Source organism: Ascaphus truei, chromosome 14 (genome assembly GCF_040206685.1).
Source record: "Ascaphus truei isolate aAscTru1 chromosome 14, aAscTru1.hap1, whole genome shotgun sequence".
NCBI lineage: Eukaryota > Metazoa > Chordata > Amphibia > Anura > Ascaphidae > Ascaphus > Ascaphus truei.
In genome coordinates, this window is record NC_134496.1 from 1558672 (window position 1) to 1581715 (window position 23044).

The 23044-nt window shown below is 42.4% G+C and overlaps 1 protein-coding gene across 6 annotated transcripts in view; it reads left to right on the forward strand.

The window, feature by feature from the left end:
• Positions 1–463: 463 nt before the first annotated feature.
• KLHL24 (kelch like family member 24) overlaps positions 464–23044 on the forward strand; it is a 101113-nt gene continuing 78532 nt past the window's right edge. For 3 of the 6 annotated variants that reach the window (XM_075569486.1, XM_075569483.1, XM_075569485.1), the window contains exon 1: positions 469–652. The gene's annotated coding sequence lies outside the window, so the exon portion shown is untranslated. Of the gene's footprint in view, positions 653–14109; positions 14485–23044 lie in introns of those variants that run through there. The other 3 variants (XR_012787914.1, XM_075569487.1, XM_075569484.1) reach the window with 2 other exon arrangements.

Genomic DNA, 23044 nt, shown 5'->3' on the forward strand with positions numbered 1-23044 from the left:
TGTATATTTCTGTCTTTTGTATTTCTGTAGTGTTTCTGAGGTTTTTATCCAAATAAACCCCATTTTATTTCACCACCTTATAAATTTGTTAAAAGACCTGGCCTCCCATGACAGTCACATGATGTTGTGACATCAGAAACGCCGGAGACAAGGTAAGGTGGGTGAGGGGGGTGAGCATGGGGGCGCAGACAAAAAAGTTTGTGCACCCCTGATAATGTATTTGTACAACAACAACTTATCTCTCTCAATCACCCTTGCAGCATTTTCCCCTTTGATGCTTGTAATCTTCTCTGGCAGCAGAGTGGTTAACTGCTATACAACCTATAATAAACTCATTGCCCTGTTCTCCACAGTACCTCCTGGTAACATCACGTACTTTGAAGTTCTGCAAAGAACTACAACTCCCGACATGCTCAGCAAGTTCCTAATTGGTTAGTGCTAGCTGACGTCATGTGTTTTGGATCTGTAAAGTCATGTGTTACTTTGTCTTTGTTTTCAAGGAGACAGAGAGAGAAATCATCAGAACTTTATCATTACTGTGTGTTTGGGGGGAAAGGCACCGGGAGACCATAGTATAATCATCACTGTGATGGCTCTAGCAATGTAATTGCACAAAACATCTATGTGAAAATAAAGATTTGCAGATATTTTGGTGAGTATATACTTAATTATATACCTATATAAAACTGTTAACAGAAAAATAAACAATGCAGTCGTGTGTATTATCACACAATATCTATATAAACCTTTCAGCGTTATTGAAGTTTGCTATAGAACCTGCGGGCACTGGAAAATAATTATGTTACCTATTGTAACCTTCTTAAAACTGTCTGACTACATTGCCTAGGCAGATTAGGATACCATTTATTTAACATTTAGAATATATATTGCACATGTTAACAGTTAATCTTGAGGTTTTAAAGAAAAGGATTACATATTTAGTTTTTTTAATGACTGTTTTGCTCACTTCAATAACGTATCAGCAACTGGATCTTTAAAAATATATGCTCTGTTGTGATCTAAAAAAACATCCAATGCTGATTGATGGCTTTGTAATTTATAATTTATTTGTAATACTTTGCACTATGCCTTTTTGAATTTGATCTGTTATGTATAGCCTACAGATTAGGGATATCAAAACCATTTATTAGATTGTACGTGATATTTAAATACGTAAGCCACTTTTTTCCTGCATCTTATTGAGCGATATACTGCACCAGTTTCCTTAATGTAAATTCCACAAGGTTACCTTGTTCCAGTGTATTAGAAAAAGGTAGATGCAGTTATATTCAGTGTAGGTTAGTGACTGTAGAGGGAAAAAAAATTATATATATATATATATAAAAAATTTTTTTAAAGGATTACCACCTTGATTTGGCTCAAAGACAAATCCGTCCAGTCCTTACTTTATATTTGATGTAATATGACCGCATGGCTCTGCCAGGTGTGAATGTGACTCCAGATTATCAGGGACATGCTCTGCAATAGCGCTTTTTCCCTGGGGGTACAAACGGTCTCTAGTAGGACTGTGGGAGCTAACACTGTAAGTGTTTCCCACCCAGTGTGTAACACCGCAATTATCCGGCGCCACATCACCTGTCCCCACATCACCTGTCCCCACTCGCTTACTGATGAGTGAAGATAATGCAAACTTCTCAGAAGGAGCAAACCACTGCATATATAGAGCAGGGAGGCTGATTTGCCATAGTCCCATCACGTGAGCCGGCTCGCAGTGTTTATTTGCACAGAGTTTTGGCATTTGGTTATGCCAGAGGGGAGGCCTGGGTTTCGTAACTCGGGGTAGGCTTATTTATGCTGAACTCCTACAACACTTTGGCTTTGTGCCACAAATGTATCAACTGTATGTTCTGTGTTACGATTCCAGAAGCTGTGACCGAATATACGTTTGTACTTTCCTTACAGATATAGTCCCTCCTAGGAACAATATAAATTAAGGTCATGTGCCATTTAAATCCTTTTTAAAGTTGGTTTGTAAACATGAGGAGATGACATGAGTGGTTTAACCCTTTCTGAGAGCTCCAAAACGTACTGTGAACATCATGAGTGCTGGTACTCTAGGGGCCCTTTGGCATATCAGTCTCCAGTCTTCAAGTCCCCCCCCCCCCCCCCTCATCAATCAGACTGAGCCACCTGTGCTGAAGCAGGGATATCCTGAAAACCTGACTGGGGGGGGAGGGCTGAGGACTGGAGTTGATACATATCATACTAGGAATTACATTTATTGAATATATAAGGGGAAATCTCATTAACTGACACGATCGGGAATTAAGTGTAGTACTGTATCCTGCACTTCCATTCACATCCTAGGGACCTGCCTGCGACCATGTGATCACTGCATCAACAGATCATGTGGTTGAGATCCAGAAGACCGGTGGCACTCAGTAGGTTAATTTTTTCTGACTGCTGTGTTTTAGGTGCTGAGAAAGGGTTTACACCGGCAAGCATACCCTCTACCCCCTCCTTATGTTAATTCTGGTAGATGGTGGGGTAAAGGTTGAATACGCACTTGATTTACAGGCGCTTCACCTATTCGGACACGCGCGCGCGCGCAGAGACAGGCACGCGCGCGCAGAGACAGGCACGCGCGCGCAGAGACAGGCACGCGCGCGCAGAGACAGGCACGCGCGCGCGCAGAGACATACACACACACATACACACACACACGCAGAGACACATACAGACACACACACGCAGAGACATACACACACATGCAGAGACACATACACACACACACACAGAGACACATACACACACACACACGCAGAGACACATACACAAACACACACGCAGAGACACATACACACACACACACACGCAGAGACATACACACACACGCAGAGACACATACATACACACACACACACACGCAGAGACACATACACACACACACGCAGAGAGACATACGCAGAGACACATACACACACACACACGCAGAGACACATACACACACACACACATGCAGAGTCACATACACACACACACACACATGCAGAGACACATACACACACACACACAGAGACACATACACACACACACACACGCAGAGACACATAACACACACACGCACACACACACACGCAGAGACACATACACACACACTCAGAGACACATATACACACACACGCAGAGACACATATACACACACACACGCAGAGACACATATACACACACACACACGCAGAGACACATATACACACACGCAGAGACACATACACACACACACACACACGCGCAGAGACACATACACATACACACACTCAGAGACACATATACACACACACACACACTCAGAGACACATACACACACACACACATGCAGAGACACATACACACACACGCAGAGACACATACACACACACACGCAGAGACACATATACACACACGCAGAGACACATACACGCAGAGACACATATACACACAGTCACATATATACACACACACACACGCAGAGATACATATACACACGCAGAGACACATATACACACGCAGAGACACATATACACACGCAGAGACACATATACACACGCAGAGACACATATACACACGCAGAGACACATACACACACGCAGAGACACATACACACACGCAGAGACACATACACACACGCAGAGACACATACACACACGCAGAGACACATACACACACGCAGAGACACATACACACACGCAGAGACACATACACACACGCAGAGACACATACACAGGCAGAGACACATACACAGGCAGAGACACATACACACACACACACACACACACTGAGACACGCGCATGCACAGAGGCGCGCACACAGACGCGAACACGAGGAATTCACAGTTAGTATAAATATAGAAGTGCAAATAGCTAAAACAGGTGATGGTGTGCAGAGCACGCACGTTCTAATTCAAACTTCTTTGCGTTTTGTCACTGAAATTGTTTTGATTTTTAATTAAAAACGTCACCATCACAAATACAATTTCTGACAAAAGACAAAGACGTTTCACTTCAAATGTGCGTGCTCGACACACACTTTTTTCTTTTAACCTTTATTATGTGCATCTATACAATCCACACAATGATAGGCAAATAGGCAACTTAGCTAATTTATCAGGCCATTCTCCTGTGACCGATTAGCGAAGATTCGCCTCGGTGTTCACTAAATTGTTGTCAGTGCAGCAGAAGAGGATCAAAGAGGCAAAGTTCTGTGGGGAAGATACAATTGGTGCCTTGCTAGAGAGAGGGCGGAGCTTAAAAAGGGATGTGCCAGAGCCTGCTTCAGAAGAGGAAGGGGATGTGACTTTAAAATGCTGGTTACATTATAATACATTAAAAATGCATTCACGGGTTTTTTTTTTTTTTTATGCTACAGGTTTTTTCTCATAGTACAGAACTGATTTATGTAATAATACTATAAAAAAAAACATGTAGGATATTGCTTGGTCTGCTGCAGCTTTAAACAAAAAGAACAGTCACTATTATTTAATACTACAGGTCTGATTTATTTAAACAAAAAACAAATACATACAATTTCACATGTTTTACTGCTTTAATAATGCCCTCCAGTGAACGAAGCATGTAGTATATATGCCATAGTATTTGCTTTTTTTAAAGATGTCTTTACTTTTGTAAACAAAAGAAAATCGCTGGATATTTTCATAATAAAGAACATGCTCATGATTAAAAAAAGGGAAAAGAGAGAGAGCCCTAAACAGAAGATACCCCGGTTTGAATTCCAGCCCCAGCTTTTCCTGACCTTTCCCTATTTACATCTATCTCCTTGTACCATAGGCACCAACATTTAGATTGTACATAAGTGCCTGCAAAATTCAGTGCACTGCATATAGAGTTAGTGGTACAGAAGTAAAACTTGCTTTAAAAAAAAGACACCTATTTGGAGCAATATAAGTGGAGCTGCATCATAAAGCCTTGTTGGCAGAATACAGCTGCACATCCTAACCTGGCCTCACTCCCATCATGCATTGTTTACATCGGCTTTGTTGTCCTCTGTTGCCTGCCCACGCCTTGCCAAGAGGAAACTGATCCGGCTGCTTTTAGAATTGGAGTGTGCAAGGCTTGCAGTGTAAAATGAGGCTGCACAGTTCACAAAGTCACCCAGAAAGGGAATTGTGTACATTCTGTCTCTGTTCAAGTGTTTGTGATGACTCGTGTATCCAAATCTAAGGGCTGTTCTATAGAGGGCGCACTTGCTGCGCCGTGCGCGCGCTCGGCCGTTATAGGTGGCTGAGGTTTGTCAGCCTTTCATGGTCCCAAGACTCAACAAAGTATCCGGACGTTCCTCCTTCTCCTTCCGTGCACCCCAAAACTGGAACAACCTACCAGAGACTCTCACATCCACCACCAGTTTAAGTTCTTTCAAATCTAAGGCTGTCTCACACTTTAATCTGGTCTGTAACTGTTTCATACGCTCATAATATATATTTTCTTTAACTGTGCACGCAATGTCTTGTATATAATGTATACCTTGTTCATTTATGTAACTGTACTTGTAACCATGTATTATTTGTTTTACTCTGTGCCCAGGACATACTTGAAAATGAGAGGTAACTCTCAATGTATTACTTCCCGGTAAAATATTTTTATAAATAAATAAATAATAATAGGATTGCACACAGCAGGTAGCATGGAGCGGTCTGACAGCGGGGGAAGACGGGGAAATAAAGATTTCGCGCTGCTATCGCCGCTGAAATGTGTGTGTGTGTGTGTGTGTGTGTGTGTGTCTGCACAATGTTAAAATATTTTATTTTTACCAAAGTGTTTTTTTTTTAAATAATAAATTATACATACATACACACAAACAGACAAACACACAGTATCTTCTCACAGCTCAGCATACACACAAAAAGTGTGCGGCACGTGCACGCGCGTTCGCACACTATAGAACAGCCCTACGGTGCATGTTTTCTGCTTGTGAATATGCTGCTCCCATGTTGGGGTCAGTTAAGACAAATGGCACTGGATAGTTCATCCTTGTGTCTTACAAAGTTTCCCCACATCTGTTCTGGCCTGTCACATACTTTTTGTAACCCATTATCGCATTGCAGGAACCTCACAAGTGCTGGTTCTCTAAACATTATAGCTTCCTCCTGTTTCTGGCATTAGGGGAGCTGATTAGGGCCTTACAGTAAATTACAAACATGTCAGCATGACTGGCTGAGAGTCTCACTGATTTGGAGTCAGTCAAACTGATGTTTAGCAGTATGTTTTATTTATTTATGTATAAAAAATTGTTTTTCCCAGAAGTAATACATTGAGAGTTACCTCTCGTTTTCAAGTATGTCTTGTGCAGAGTTACAACAATATATGTTTACATTAAAAGAACCGAGGTTACGCAGTTCATTTACAGACATTTCATGGACCGAGAGACTTGGAAAGTTGGGTAAAGGGGATAAAAGGGCTGGTGAGTTTCAGATTGAAATAGAGCAGCTTTAACATCAGCGAACAACCGCAAACGGTTCACAGCTTTTTGGCTGCGCCAAAGGCTGTCTGCCTTTGGGGCGATGCAGATGTACACTGAAGGGGTTCAGATTGCATGCAGCTGTAAAATAAAAGTCATTTGTTCTATTGGCTCATTAACATGCAGTGGGTGGGGTTGACATTCCACATAGTACAAGCAAATGTTAACACTTAGCACGCTGGTCCTGTGCAGAGGAGAGCAGCTCTTGGGGAACCGCATCAGGCGTCTGCCTTTGGGGCGATGCAGATGTACACTGATGGGGTTCAGATTGAATGCAGCTATGTGGTCTCATAGACTTCAATGTAGTCTTACTAGTACATTTTTTTAAAAGTACTTCTCTATTAAAATGCCAGATATCGCCATGACCCCCAAATCTCACTCGAGGTTGACATATTTGTTGATCACATAACCCTAGACCTGGAGTGTACAGTGATTCCATAGAAATTCCAGCATGCAAAGAGTTTAACTGAAATAGGTGCTAGCATTTAAATGACCACCTTAAGAGTGACACATTTTGCTTTCTCCTTTTAATATGAATGTCCTGAAAATATGGGCAGTATCTACAGTTACGGGGTTAAGAAACAACAGGGTCAGCAATTTATTTTCAACCACATGTTGTGACGTATTTAGCTTTCTTCCTTCAGAAAGATGACCATAATGCTTTAATATTATCAGTCAGCTTGTACAGCCAAACTATGGTTGGAGAGTCACTGTTCTGCTTACCCCATTTATGTAGAATCCAATTTTCTGTTCTCATGCAGTTGTTGCATATACTGTAGCTGTTAACCCCATTTTCTAGCTGCAATTTGGGCTAACCTGCTTGGTGCTTTAGTACAGGTGTTAATAATCTGATTTCTTTGCATGTTGTATTATAATTGCATCTTGGAGACGCAAGTTATTCCAAAGTAGTGGTATTCTGAATTTGAAAAAAATTGGTAGTAGCCTGTATCCCTCTAGAACATCACATCCTGATCACTTGGGTGAGTGCACCCCCTTACTTCAAGTGTGTATGTGTGTGTGTATGTATGTGTATATAGATAATCAGTCTATCTATCTATCTATCTAAGTGAGGCTGTAGCAATAAAAGCAAATAATTTTTTTTAATGTGGTATTTAAATATTGTGTTGTCTATCGCATCTTTTAACCTCTTTCTTTAGATATTTGAATATTGAGTTGAAATGGATCAGGTTGAATTTGTTTTTAAACTGTGGAAATGGTGTCATAAATGCTCTGCTTTACATACTGTATAGTCCCAGCGTTTGGAGTAGGGGCACAGAAAGCCTGCTTGGCTACTGTTGCCGTGAAGGTTTTTTTGGTTCTCCAGTGTTCAACGTTTCCTTTCTTTGTGTGTTGGGCTGGCTGCCAGCACAGTTAGGCCTCAGGTTATTGGAGGAATCTTTTTGCTTGTATGAGAACCTTCTGCCGCCTCTGTTTTTCCCCTGTAACATTCACATGTTTCACTGAAAAGGAAAGGACAGTTTGCTTTTTTTTCTACTTTTAACCAAGAGCAAAACACCTGCTTAGTCACAGTGCTATTTTGGTAGCTATTTAACAGGATGTTTGTCTGTGTTTTTTTTTTTTTTTTTTTTTTTAATGGTGTAGTCCCACATAGGACCAACGTGCACAGATGGCAGTGATATGTTCAACCTCTGCTGCAGCAGGTCCTGAAACGCATTGGTATGCGATGTTCTAAATCTGCTGCATACAAGTTTACCATTATTTAAATCAGCAGTGCGCAAAGTGGGGGGCATGGGGCGTGAGATTTTCTGGGGGGTGCACGGCTGTTATACAGGCCCTGCTCTTCCCCGGTTCCCCGGAGGCATTTATAATAAATGCCGGGGATCGCGTAAAGCCTCTGTAACTTTCACTTACCTGGATTTCCAGCTACATGTCAACCAGCATCAAATGACGCCATGGGGTGTCACGTCACCACATGACCCGGCAGCGTCATTTGCCATCGGAGCCGTTCAGGGAGGTGGGGTGGGCGCGAGCCGGAGAGGAGACAGGGGAGCGCATGTTGCTAAATTTGCACACCCCTAATTTAAATTAAATCAAATATTTTCCAACTATTACATTTCAAGGAAATCAATATAATTCCTTTAAAACTATAATTTTACAGTTAATCTAAATTATTATATTAGCTGATTTGTATCTTATGTAATTATATTGTCTTTTCTTGATGAAATAAAAATTAAGGTGTGTGTGCGTGATGTATCATTTTTTTCTCCATGTTTTATTGTGAAAAGCTGCACTTTAGTTTTTTCATTTTTGGAGAATTATTGACAAAGTACATTTTCAAGGCATCTTAACACAGCCATTTAACTGGTTTATAACTCAACCTTTATCCCTACAATTTAGGAATCAAAGGAACATTATTTTCTCAATTTCATATGAGTACTAAGTAGCTCCTAACATGCTGTGTATATCTAATATTTAATTGTATTCGCACTGACACTGTACAATTACTGTAAGTAGAATTTGACTGACAAAATAAGCCTCTTCACTAAAGATTGTAGTATGTATGTGGAATGCATGATAATCTGGGACAATTGTCCCAGATTAGGTAGGTAGAGGTTATTTATTTAAATTACATTTGTGCTGCTCTACTTTATAAATAAGAAATCGCTAACAGTTGGTGCCATAGGGTGGGGATGCGTGGAACGAGACAAAAAATAAATACACCAAAAGTGTTTAAGGCTCGGGATTTAGGATGTTACTGTATGTAAATAATACAGTAGAATATTCCCCATAAGGCATGAACGTTCAATGACTCGCACATTTAATTTTAATTGAAGAAGCAGTGACTTGTTTCAGTAAAAATACATATTCTGGATTCTGTGAAGGCGAAACTCATTCTTAACTTCTTTGTAGAAACTTATGGGTCTAATTATCAAAAACCTCCACTGTAAAACGGTCGCAAAACCAGTGAAAAAAACACCACCAGATTTTAGGGAAAACACCATTGTTTTCAGTAGGTGTGTGTAATATTATCAGTCAGCTTGTACAGCCAAACTATGGTTGAAGAGTCACTGTTCTGCTTACCCCATTATTGTAGAATACAATTTTCTGTTCTCATGTAGTTGTTGCATATAGCTGTTAACCCCATTTTCTAGCTGCAATTTGGGCTAACCTGCTTGGTGCTTTAGTACAGGTGTTAATAATCTGATTTCTTTGCATGTTGTATTATAATTGCATCTTGGAGACGCAAGTTATTCCAAAGTAGTGGTATTCTGAATGTGAAAATAAATTGGTAGTAGTCCGTATCCCTCTAGAACATCACACCCTAATCACTTGGATGAGTGCATATATATGTATGTATATATATATAATATATATATATATATATATATATATATATATATATATATATATATATATATATATATATATATCTCTATCTTTCTCTCTCTCTTTCTCTTTCTCTTTCTCTTTTTCTATCTCGTGAGGCTATAGCAATAAAAGCAAAGATTTTTTTTTTTTTAATGTGGTATTTAAATATTGTGTCATCAATCTCATCTTTTAACCTCTTTCTTTAGATATTTGAATATTGAGTTGAAATGGATCAGGTTGAATTTGTTTTTAAACTGTGGAAATGGTGTCATAAATGCTCTGCTTTACATATAGTCCCAGCGTTTAGAGTAGGGGCACAGAAAGCCTGCTTGGCTGCTATTTATATATATATATATATATATATATATATATATACATACATACATACATACATACATACATACATACATACATACATACATACATACATCATTCTCATGTCCGGTAAAGGTAGACTACACTCTGATCAATGTAAACAACAAAAGTCTGTATTAGGCATAAATACAAGATAAATAGGCCGCCCAGTCTGACGTTTCGGTCCCGGTGTGGAACCTTTCTCAAGGGGGGTGCATTGTTCGACAAACCCAATCACCAGGTCGCACCTGGCAAATGGATATTGCCTGCTGGCGACTTCTAATTCCCCTGCTCGGAAGAAGGGAGAGGGAAAAAAATCCCCCTGCCTGATTGGCTGACCCATATTGGCACGCTCGCTGCCAGGACTTTTTTTTCTGTTTTGTTTGCGTGCAGCCAGGCACGCCCTGCCTTTTCTACAGAGAGGTAAGTACTGCGTCATGGCCTCTCATGCCTGCCCCCCCCCCCCCCCGTGTGTGTGTGTGTGCGTGAATTTTTTTTATATTATGCCCCTCAGGCGGCTGCTCGAGCGGTGTCCCCTTGGTTTCCCGCCCGGAGCGGGGGTGCGCACGGCGGAGCGGGATGTGCCAGCGGGGGTGCGCCCGCCGGAGCGGGAGAAGGTAGCAGGGGTGCGCCCGCTGGAGGGGGGGGTGCGCTTCCCTTGCGTCCCGGTGCTCCCCTGCATCCTGGTGCTCCCCTGCTTCCCATGGGTAAACTGTCCGGGTTCCGGGAGATGGGCGCAGGGGGTGGCAGTCCTGGCTGGCGGCGCTTGGCTGACCTCTATTTGTGCTTTCAATCCCTGTATTGTGTGTGTGTGTGTGTGTGTGTGTGCGTGCGCGTGCGCGTGCGTGTGCGTGACACCAGAAGTACCCACCGACCGAGCCAGTCAAGTCGCCCAGTCAGTCACCCACCCAGTCAGTAAGTTCTACAAGCTATTGAATCATAAGGTAGGCTTATTTTTTCACACATGGCTTCTTCATTTTGGCTTTGTGTTAAATTGTCACGCTGTGCTGCCCGCAGACCAGACTAACCCCCCAGTACTGAGGTGGAGAGTGAGTAACCATGCACCCGCAGTAATGAGGGTGTGCCTGGAGTGTGGATTGGTAGCGTGGCCAAGGTCGAGGGTACAAGGGGCTTGCTATAGTACTTGCCAAATCCGGGGGTAGAGAAGGTACCGTAGTGAAGTCCGAAGCCAAGGGTCGAGGGATGGAGAAGTCCGAGTCGTAGGGGTCCATGAGCCAAGTTCCAGAGGTCCGTGAGGTAAGCGAGGTCGTGAGGAAGCCGGGGTCGAGGAGCCAGAGAGGGTAGGAAGACAAGCCGGTTCGGTAACAAGATCTGAAACATAAGAGGGAGCTGGGCACAGAATCCAACAGTACAAGGCAAACGAAACTACTGTATGCAGAGTGATGTTGTATTGGAGCCACAGGGGTAATAAAGCGCAGAGGGTCAATCAGAGGAGGAGGCAGGGCAGAGGTGAGCCAAGGAGCCATCTGTGGATAGGGCAGGGGATGATGAGCTGTTTAGTTGCAGCTGAACGGCAGGGAGGCGTGAGCCTGGATTCTGAGTCGGCCGGTGGGCGGAGTTATGAGACTGGTGGAGTGAATAAATTAGTCTGTGTGATGCGTGCTCTGTAAACGGAGCAAGCGTGCGCCCAGTGGTAGAGATGGCGGCAAATGAGAGAGCCGCGGAGGAGCAGACCACGGCGAGAGGTAGGAGCGGGAGGAACCGCAGCACCGAGGGCGGCGAATGCCCTGATTCCTTACATAAATCATGACACGGTGTAATATGTCATTTGTTGTTGTTCATCTGAGGTTGTATTTACCTAATTTTAAGACCTGCTAAGGAACAGATGATTGTTATTATGTCCTGATATGTAAAACCATAGACTTCAAAGAGGATGTACTTTCTTTTTTACACAACTGTGTGTGTATATGTGTATATGTTTATATTTATATGTATGTACTGTATGTATGTATGTAGCCCTCTTTCCTTCTGACTAGACAGGTCTACGGGGCTATCTTTACCTGCTGGCTCACAGAGATCTGAGCCTCCGCTACTGGGAGCCTGGAGCAACAATATAAGAACTGGCAGCGCCTCCACTCACCCAGGATCCCCAATATGTGACATTCCCCTGAACAAGAACAACAATAACAGCTTGCATATGTATATAACGTAGTGCTTTACTTTATAGAATATATGCACACCTCTATACATATAACATATAACATTTATACACCAGTGGCCTTGGCCACACGTCACTCTGAATAATGTCCTCTCACCACCGTGTGTCCCACGTGACCGACCAGTCCCTTGGTCACTTAACCTCCCAAGTGTCCCCAAGGAACCCTCCAACCCCCAAAGGCGAGATCAGCGCCTGTAATGTACCAGTTTGTTGGTCATCATCTTTTTGCCAGTCCAATTTGTGGTTATTTTGAAGTTTTTGAGGGTTTGAAATATTGGATTAGAAATATTCGTGGGAGTTTGAATGATCCTTGGCCAATTCAGGTGCTCACATTGTTTAAGTTAAGTATTATTTTGTAATATGTAAATTGTATGTGGTTACATGTTTTTATGTTATTTATTTTATATCATTTATTGTTTAAGTATGTTTGTTTGTTTAGTTATGTTGTGTTAGTGAAGTGAGCATAGTGATATGATATACATGACATATAGGCCATATCGCTTTAAAATGGTAATTAACTTTTAATTGAATAGGGTATATTAGAGTGTCATGAGGTATCAGCATGTAGCCCCTGAGGAAGTAGATTCACATCTACGAAACGCGTAGGGCAGGTGACACGGTCACCTTGAGGATAGCATTGAACTTTTGTTTGAGCGGTTGGTCCAGAGCTTCCAGCTTTCTGTTAGCCCCCGGCATCCAGACAGCAGCCCCTGTCCCTTTAAGTGTACGGGCACACTCGCGCGCGGGCACGCGGAGATTGCCTGTTACAAGGAAGAGGAAGTAAGGTGAGCCAGCCACATGTGCTATTGGGCTGTGCACCCAAAAGACTGCCTCCATCACCAGCACGGTTCCTGTACACCGCAGAAGGGATTTCGGACGAGAGTACCGGCGGAGCAGAGTTTGCACTCTGCCAGGACTACCCCTTGCGCCGAGAGGACACTGTTGTTACATCGCCTGTTATCACCCTGCTTGTTGTAAGTAGGGTTTTGATTTTACCATCTCCGGACGACCAGCTGTTCTTCATTTGATTCATTGCTTATTTTATGACATAGTTCTAGTTTTAATAAATTGCTTATTTTTTAGTTTGTCACTAGGAGTCTCACTGTTTTATGTGTCATAGTGTTATACTGATTTACCCAGCAGTGTTACGCTATGATTTTTGTTTGTTTTCTTTTCTCGTTCCATGGCCTGTCAAGCATGTGTGCAGATTCCCTGAGGATCACAGGATTATCCATTTGAACATTTGGCGCCAGGTTTTTCTTTTTTCACGCTGTCATCTGTTTGTACCAGCAGTAGGTACCAGGCAGCCTACCTTTATGTAAAGGACATTATTTCACTGTTTATTATCATATTGGTGTTTAAACTTTAGCGCTACCACATTTTTTTCTTTTTCACAGTTTGTTGGTGCACGTGTGTAATACCTGCCGGGCGTTCCAATACCCAGTCGCAGATTCTTCACAAAGGATCCGCAGATCCAGCGTCGTCTCTCACGAGAAGTTCCCCACCGCAGGAGAGGCTTCCACGGGTCGCGACTTCCAATAGCCTGAGCCCAGACTTATGATGACAGGCTCCTCACTGCAGCGCTGACTCCCTGACTAGCTCTACACACTAATCAAAGGAAATCCTCCCACAGGAGGTAAAGGCGCAGCACAGCCAAAGTGTACAAACGAAGGAAGGCTGATGGGCTAACTGAAAAAGACTTTATTGAAACAGTGTGCTAACGGGTCCTCTGACGCGTTTCAGCCCGTTTCAATAAAGTCTTTTTCAGTTAGCCCATCAGCCTTCCTTCGTTTGTACACTTTGGCTGTGCTGCGCCTTTACCTCCTGTGGGAGGATTTCCTTTGCATCATCGTCTGCTGCAAGCACGCCGGGTTGCTGTTGTTTTCCTAGCTGTTCACCGCTGTTCCCTGCTGTTCCCCATTGATTCTGAGTGACGTCACAGCCGCCGGTCACGCGACCACCCACTGCGACGGAGCAGTTGCAGGAGGGTTGGCGGCAAGAAGAGGTACATCACATCGTGGAGGTACAGCGCCACACATTGATTTTACAGTCACTACTGGACGGAGAAACTACAGTAATCACCAAAGATCTGACGGGTCAACAAGCGGGACAGATCATAAAGTCACAATATCATCCACTCCATCTAAACAGTGAGTCTTTCTATCTCAGTGTTACTAGAGCTCATTTGGAGCCAGCTGCTGGGAAGGACAATGTTTAAATGCTTAAATGCACACTCATGTGGAGTTTATAATCAACATCAATGACTACATATGTGTGGAATAATATAAAACAGCACCTTTTATTCTTCTGAGCACCTGATGGGTTAAACATTGTGTTTCACTCGTGTACATATCTACACACTAATCAGGCAAGATCCATGTCAAATGACTGTCCCTGCAGCAACTACAAACTATGGATGTCTCAGGGCCTGCACTGGGGCCTAAGGGGGAATACTGGCCTATGCAGTGGGTAACTGACCCTCTGCACTCACGCACCTCCTCCCCCCTTGCTCTTCCAGCCTCACTTCCCAGCTCTCACTTCCCTATCCTGTCAGCCGCAATCTCTCAACCCTATTAACAAATATTCAAGTCCTGAAACATTTGGGTAACAGTGATCATAACATGGTCTCATTTGAAATAAATTATCAAAAAACAGATTACTTGGGTTCAACAAAGACCTTAAACTTTAGAAAGGCAGATTTTAATAAACTGAGGTCTAATCTAGTAGTAACACAATGGGATGATGTTTTTGCAGGGAAAAATGTAGAAGATAAATGGGCAGTCTTTAAAACATTGTTAGAAAAGCACACTTATCAGTGTATACCCTTGGGTAATAAGTATAAAAGAAATAAGTCAAAACCAATGTGGCTAAATAAAGAGGTAGGGGAGGAAATGGACAGGAAGAGGAAGGCGTTTAGATTCTTTAAGTCAGAAGGGACAGAGACATCGTATCAGAATTATAAGGAATGTAACAAAAATTGCAAAAGGGCAATCAAATTAGCAAAAATGGATAATGAAAAAAGGATTGCAATAGAAAGTAAGGTAAACCCTAAAAAGTTCTTTAAGTATCTTAATAACAAAAAAATGAGGAAAGAAAATATAGGACCCTTTCAGTGTGGGATGGGTAGGCAGATTATTGGAGATAAGGAAAAAGCAGAGGTATTAAACAAATTCTTTGCCTCTGTGTTTACCAGGGAAGAATCAAGTTCAATAGTAGCGCCACAGGAGGAAGCCACAATCTCCATATTAATGAACAATTGGTTAACTGAGGAAGAAGTTCATAAGCGACTTGAAAAAATTAAAGTAAATAAGGCACCTGGCCCTGATGGCATACATCCAAGAGTTCTCAAGGAGTTAAGCTCAGTAATAGCAAAACCATTATATTTAATATTCAAGGACTCAATTTCCACAGGCTCAGTGCCACAAGATTGGCGTATAGCAGATGTGGTGCCTATATTTAAAAAGGGAGCTAGATCACACCCGGGTAATTACAGACCTGTAAGCCTGACTTCAATAGTAGGGAAACTACTTGAAGGTTTAATACGGGATAATATTCAGGAATACCTAGTGGAAAACAAAATTATTAGTAATAGTCAGCATGGATTTATGAAGGATATTTCTTGCCAAACTAACCTTATTTGTTTCTTTGAGGAGGTAAGTAGGAATTTAGACCAGGGTAATGCAGTTGATGTGGTCTACTTAAATTTTGCAAAGGCTTTTGATACGGTTTCACACGAGGTTGGTGTATAAAATAAAGAAAGTTGGACTCAGTAATAATATATGTACCTGGATTGAAAACTGGTTAAAGGACAGACAACAGAGGGTTGTCGTAAATTGAACTTTTTCAGGTTGGGCTAAAGTCGTGAGTGGAGTACCTCAAGGATCGGTACTGGGACCCCTGATTTTTACCTTGTTTATTAATGACCTTGAGGTTGGGATCGAGAGCAAAGTCTCCATCTTTGCTGATGATACTAAATTGTGTAAGGTAATAGAATCAGAGCAGGATGTACTTTCTCTTCAGAAGGACTTGGAGAGACTGGAAACAAGGGCAGGTAAATGGCAAATGAGGTTTAATACAGATAAATGTAAGGTTATGCATTTGGGATGCAAGAATAAAAAGGCGACTTACAAATTAAATGGGGATATATTGGGGGAATCCTTGATGGAGAACGATTTAGGAGTGCTTGTAGAGAGCAGGCTTAGCAATAGTGGAACTAGAGAGTCTGCAGAGAAGAGCCACCAAATTAATAAAGGGGATGGACATTCTAACTTATGAGGAGAGGCTAGCTAAATTAGATTTATTTACATTAGAAAAGAGGCGTCTAAGAGGGGATATGATAACTATATACAAATATATTCAGGGACAATACAAGGAGCTTTCAAACGAACTATTCATCCCATGAGCAGTACAAAGGACTCGGGGCCTTCCCTTAAGGTTGGAGGAAAGGAAATTTCACCAGCAACAAAGGAAAGGGTTCTTTACAGTAAGGGCAATTAAAATGTGGAATTAATTACCCATGGAGACTGTGATGGCAGATACAATAGATTTGTTGAAAACAAGGTTGGACATCTTTTTAGATGGGAAAGGTATACAGGGATATACCAAATAAGTATACATGGGAAGGATGTTGATCCAGGGATTAATCCAATTGCCAATTCTTGGAGTCAGGAAGGAATTAATTTTTCCCCTTAATGGGGTTTTTTGTTTGCCTTCCTCTGGATCAATAAGTAAGTATAGATATAGGATAAAGTATCTGTTGTCTAAATTTAGCATAGGTTGAACTTGATGGACGTACGTCTTTTTTCAACCTCATCTACTATGTAACTATGTAACTATTGGCTCTCAAGGAACATGTGACTCCCCAAATGCTCATGGGAATCGTAGTCCCAGCTAAGAGCCCTATCCTAATAGCTGCCCTTCGCGTGCTTCTGTCTGCGCGTACCCGAACTGCTTGAAGAGGTCACCTCACTCGGACTCACTGCGCAGGCGCGATCTCCAACATGGCGGCGCCCTACGCACGCATACATCCACGGGGCCCCCGGAGCGCTCTTTGCACTAGCCCGCACCTCAGACGAGCCATCAGCGACTCAATCGCCGCCAACAACTCTCGGCCGCACAGCGGAGGTGAGGGAGGTAACCGGGGACCTGGCTACATATATATATATTATATAATATATATTTTATATATATTAAAAAAATCTGGTGCTGTTTTTCCTGCTTTAATTTTGCTCTGGTTTTGTAAATTGATCCCACAGTCACTTAGTGAGACAGCTGAAATATCCAGCATTCCTTTGTTTTACGGGATGCCTCTACTTGTAGACCTCTTATTCCTTGGCAGCTAATGTAATCTCGCGAGCAACTCAAGTACCAACAAGCTCTAGTTTTACAGGATGGCAGAGGCCCCGATTTCATTTCTTTGAGCCCCAAAGAGTTTTTAAAGAAATAATTATTGAGACACTCCTTGCCCTGAAGAAATCAAATTGGGTGCATCCAGGGTGAAGTACTCTCAATATTAATGGTAATTTAATAATTCAACATGATGCATACAGAGAATATTGTTTTGATCCAATGATGAAGTCCAATCCACTGAAATAAACCACTGAAATAACTTTGGCTTTCTATATGAATTATTATAATGACATGGATTAGCTATATGAGCCTCTAAGGCTTGGCACTGTTTTTAGTAAATCGTGCTACATTTTAAATGTTGTATCGATTTTAAAGGTTCAGGCCCTCTTAGCACAAAATATTGTTGTTACAATAATGTGAAAAACTCAAGTTTGAAATAGTGGATCTGCCTGCTTTATTATGATTTTTTTCAATAGGTTTTCTAATTTAGGTTCTGTAGTCTATTTGCAAAATGCACAATAGTAGTTATCATACTGTATAAAAGGCCAATCCGAAACTTTCCTCAATCTTTTCAACGGGGAGAAAGCACCCATAAAAAACACTGCTGTCTGGTGATAGAATAATATAGTGTATACAGTAACATGAAGCTTTAGGTCCAGTTTGATGTCTCTAGTCTCACTTGGGATTGAACCCCATAAACAGTGTGGGTGAGACAAACGGGGGGTTCTGGGAGGGAAAATTACAACTATGGAGTCTCTCATGTAGTGACAATCCTGAAACGTCAGTGGGTTTAGATATTTTTGAATTGATTGATACGCTTTAAATTTAAACAGCATTTTCAGTATTTTTTTAATTGATAACTATTGTTGGTAATTAAAAATAATTTGTGTAGTGTTATCTGTTTAAACCATACTGTGAAAGGAATACATTTTGTTAACCTACATCAGTGATTTTCAACCGGTGTTTTGCGGCCGGCCGCCAGAGTGGGAGAGGAGAGCTGGGATAACTTGCGGCAGCAGCTCACTGCTCTTTCCTCTCCCTGCTTCTGCCATCAACTTCCAGCTGACAGAGAGAGGAAAATCAGTGTGAGAGCGGCTCCCTTAAAGACTGTGTGCGTGTGTGCGTGTGTGTTGGGGGGGAGATGGAGAGAGTATGGGTGAGAGAGTGTGTGGGGGTGGGGAGAGAGAGGGAGAGTGTGTGTGTGTCTGTATGGGGGAGAGAGAGTGTGTGTGTCTGTGGAGGAGGGGTAATGTGTGTGTGTGTGTGTGGAGGGGGGGAAGAGAGTGTGTCTGTGTGACTGTGTGGAGGAGGGGGGAGAGAGAGAGAGTGTGTGTGTGTGTGTGTGTGTGTGTGTGTGTGTGTGTGTGTGTGTGTGTGTGTGTGTGTGTGTCAGAGAGGGAGAGAGTGTGTGTGTGTGTCAGAGGGGGAAAGTGTGTGCATAGAAGAGAGAGGGAGCATAAGGGGGAGAGTGTGAGGGGGAAGAGAAACGAAAACGGGGGCGCGAGAGACTTGGGTGGGGGTTCCCCAGAATTTTGCAATCGAATTCTGGGGTTCCCCAACCAAAATAAGGTTCAAATCCACTGACCTACATAATAAATCATCCATGTCGCACTCAAAAATATTTTGATTGATACATAGCAACTTCATTATTAACTAACACTATTAACAGACTTTTATTTTTATTAGAGATTCAGTAGCAAAAACAAGCACAGCAGCGAAAAGGTGAAGGGGCTACAATATAAAGACTAAATAAAATCTAGTTATTGTAAAGGTAACATGGCACAAACAAAGTAAGTACTCTAACGCGTTTCACGCTTATGGTAGCGCTTCGTCAGAGAGTATTTTATTTTTAGTACACACCATTTACAACAATACGCCTAGTGCTGTCCATTTCTGTGCACCAAGAATGAAAATGTGTTGATGGTGCAGATTGAGAATTGTCGGGTTAGTACATACCCGCACACGAGCAATTTCAAATGAGATTTCCATGTGCCAATTTTGCGCCACGAAAGAGTTTGCGCCGCTTAATGTGTAGGCACTTTTATTTTAGCGTAGTAATTGTTTGTCCACTATATAATGTAATGTGTTTAGCTCAAAATTAATCTTGGGTGAAATTGTATCTTTAACCGTAGTTATACCAGAACAAGACTTTGTTTACTTGATGATACTATTGATACTTTGTGAATTCATAAATGGCCTCTGATTGTTTTATATGTTAGATTAAAATGTGCTCTACTAAAGTATCTTGGGATCTTTTGTATGCTTGTTTCAAGGTTTTATGTACGACTTAAAGCAGCAATACTACTTTCCAACCTGTTATTGTTTATTTTTATATGGAAAGTATGTGACACTGTAATTCTACATTCTTACCTAAGCTTGGCAATCGTTTGGTGCTCCTGTTATAAATCTGTCAAAATCCTGCTTGTGTGACTAACATAATGGCTGCTTCAGTCAGTGTAACTCAGCAGCTACAATATATCCTTATATTACTAAGATAACATCAATTGTTACAATTTACAGCTCAAACTGCTGGGAACATTTGCAACAATATATCTCAAACAGCAAAGTGTTGCAAAAATCTTGCACGGCTTGGGAGGTGGGCTGAAGCCTGCTATTTAAATCAAAGGATGCTTTAAAACTCAGTAACATTTTCATTAAGAGTTGAATAAAAACAAAACAAAAAAAAGTCAGTATTATCTAATACTATAGAACTGCTTTATTAATAAATAAATAAAAAACGTGTAAGATTTCACCTGTTTTGCTGTTTTAAAGAAAAGATGCTAAAAAAAAGTTTCCACATTGGCGAGCTACAGAGACCCCTGGAAGGCTGCAGAGACCCCTGGAAGGCTGCAGAGACCCCTGGAAGGCTGCAGAGACCCCTGGAAGGCTGCAGAGACCCCCTATTGGCATTCCACATAGTGTACTTTGGGAGTGTAGCCATGCCTGACATGAAAGCCCTGGTAAAAGTGCAGGCAGTGTCAGGATCAATAGTACTGGGTTTTCCCCACAGTAAGCAGCTGCCTTGAGTGACAGGGAAGGAGGTAGGTTAAGGCCTGTGTTCTGCCCAATCCTGGGCTCAGACCTTGGAACTTCCCACTCTGCCTAAATGTAGGTGTGCAGCTACTTAAGTACTGTGACTTTACCCCTGAGAGAGACAGGTACTCACACAGAGGTGTACCGAGCATTGGCACCTACTGTCCCCTCCCCTTTGGGGGAGTGAGGAGTGATACCTTGCTCCTGGCTCTATTAGGGAGTCAAGGAAGAGCCAGGACTGCCCCGGGTGCCATTAGCCTGGGGTGGATGTCCAGGGACCATCCTGAGGGTGAAGCCCAAGAAGTGTGCTGTGCAGTATATGCTCTGTATGCTGTTGGCAAATAAAGTGTTCCTGTGTTCAAATATATTCCGGCCTGGTCTGCAATCTATCCGCGGGAGTGGAAGAAAGTTCTCCTGCAGGGATTGTCTCCACATCCCTGGAGCCTGCAGCAGATGGAGCACCATGTGAGATAAAGATCAGTGATGTACCCCAGAAGCCTGTCCTGTCTTCCCCAATGACAACAGCGGAAAGCTCGGCATCCTGTGAACCAGCAGGTAATCAGCACAACACTGCTAAAAGTAGGGTGATCTCCCAGATGGTGGAGGAAACACTGTTACTGGACTTTATCTCGAATTATATGTGGGTATATCCTTTGGGCACTGGCTTGCAATTTGTTGGTACATGTTGTGCACATAAGTGTGTACAGTATATTGATCTCATTATTCTTCAGTGTATAACCATGTACAGGATGTATCGGTTGTTTCTGGCAGCAAAGGCGTTAACCAGCTGCTTTGTTTACCATGAACTCGGATGCACGTTCTGTACAGAACGTATTATGTAATAGTTGCTGCAGGGTGAGAGGAACCGGCAGGACAAAGACAAGTATGTTCTACGTCAGGGGAGCGCAAACTTTTTGTGCTGCGCCCCCCTGTTTCTCTGCCCCCGGCTCTCGCGCCCCCCTGCCTACCTTCATCCACGTCAGATGACGCTGCGTGGGCTTGTGACGTCAGGTCACATGGTGCCACGGCATCTATTGACGCCATGTTGCCATGGCGACGCAACACAGACGGCTGAATCCCGGTAAGTAAACAGTTGCAGGGGCCTCACGCGTTCCCCCGGCATTTAATTTAGATGCCTGGGGGAAGAGCGCGGGGCCTCTGCAACTGCCCGCGCCCCCCCAGCACAATCTTCCGCCCCCCACTTTGCGCACCGCTGTTCTACGTTATTAGCGTTGTGCTGTTAAGTAGGATCATGAGCAAAGCCAATACTTTTCCAAAGAGTAGTCAAGCACAACAATAAAAATACAGTGTCACGCAAAGTCTGCCCCACTGAAAGTTTCTGCTTATTTTTATTTATTTTAATAAACAAATTCTGCTTGTTTTTTTTTTTTCAACCTAATGTTGCTTTTTGTTTTGCAATTCAGTCTTTTGGGATTTTCTGAGAAATATCAACTAAAGATACCAAGCTGTACACCACAAAATGTATTAAAATATAATAAGAATTTACTTGATCATGTTTCACGAAAGGACAAATGTAACTAATGGAAATGATGGGTGTGATTCTCGAAGCTGGGATACAAGATATCGCACCCCTGTCTGGCATAAACTAACTGCTATTCAAGTAAGGCTCGTTATATACTGTGTGCGGCCGTGCCTGTGCGGCGGTGCGTGCACGTGCCGCACACTTTGTGTGTGTGTGTGTGTGTGTGTGTGTGTGTGTGTGTGTGTGTGTGTGTGTGTTTAAATACGTTTTGAAATAAATAAATACTTTAATAATTTTTTTTAATAACATTGTACACACACACACACACACACACACACACACACAGATACATACATATATACACACATATACAAACATTTCAGCGGCGGTAGCGGTGCAAATTCTTTTTTTTCTCCATCTTCCCCCCTGTTGGTCGGTTCCATTCTCCCTGCTGTGCGCGGACGCGGCACCATTATAGAATGGTTGACTAACCTCAGCCAACTAAAATTGCCGCGCGCGCAAGCAGTATAGAACCGGACTAAAAGGTAGATCTGGAACGAGGGCGCAGAAAAAAGCCTCCAATGGTGCAGTATAAAAGCTCTTTTATTAAAAAAAAAAAAAAAACTCTTTTATTAAACAAAAACGATAAAGTAATACACTCACCAGTGTGCATTAGGCATTCCTACAGTGCTGTGGCTTCCTCCTCGGTCCTCCAACATTCAGCTTAGGTAATTTTTCTGCATCCGGCAGTCCTGGTACAGAGTTGCGTCTGGTGTTCAGTGTTCAGAGTGGGTGGCATTACGGAGGGCGGATGCTGTCCAAGTCCATAATCCTCCCATGAGTTT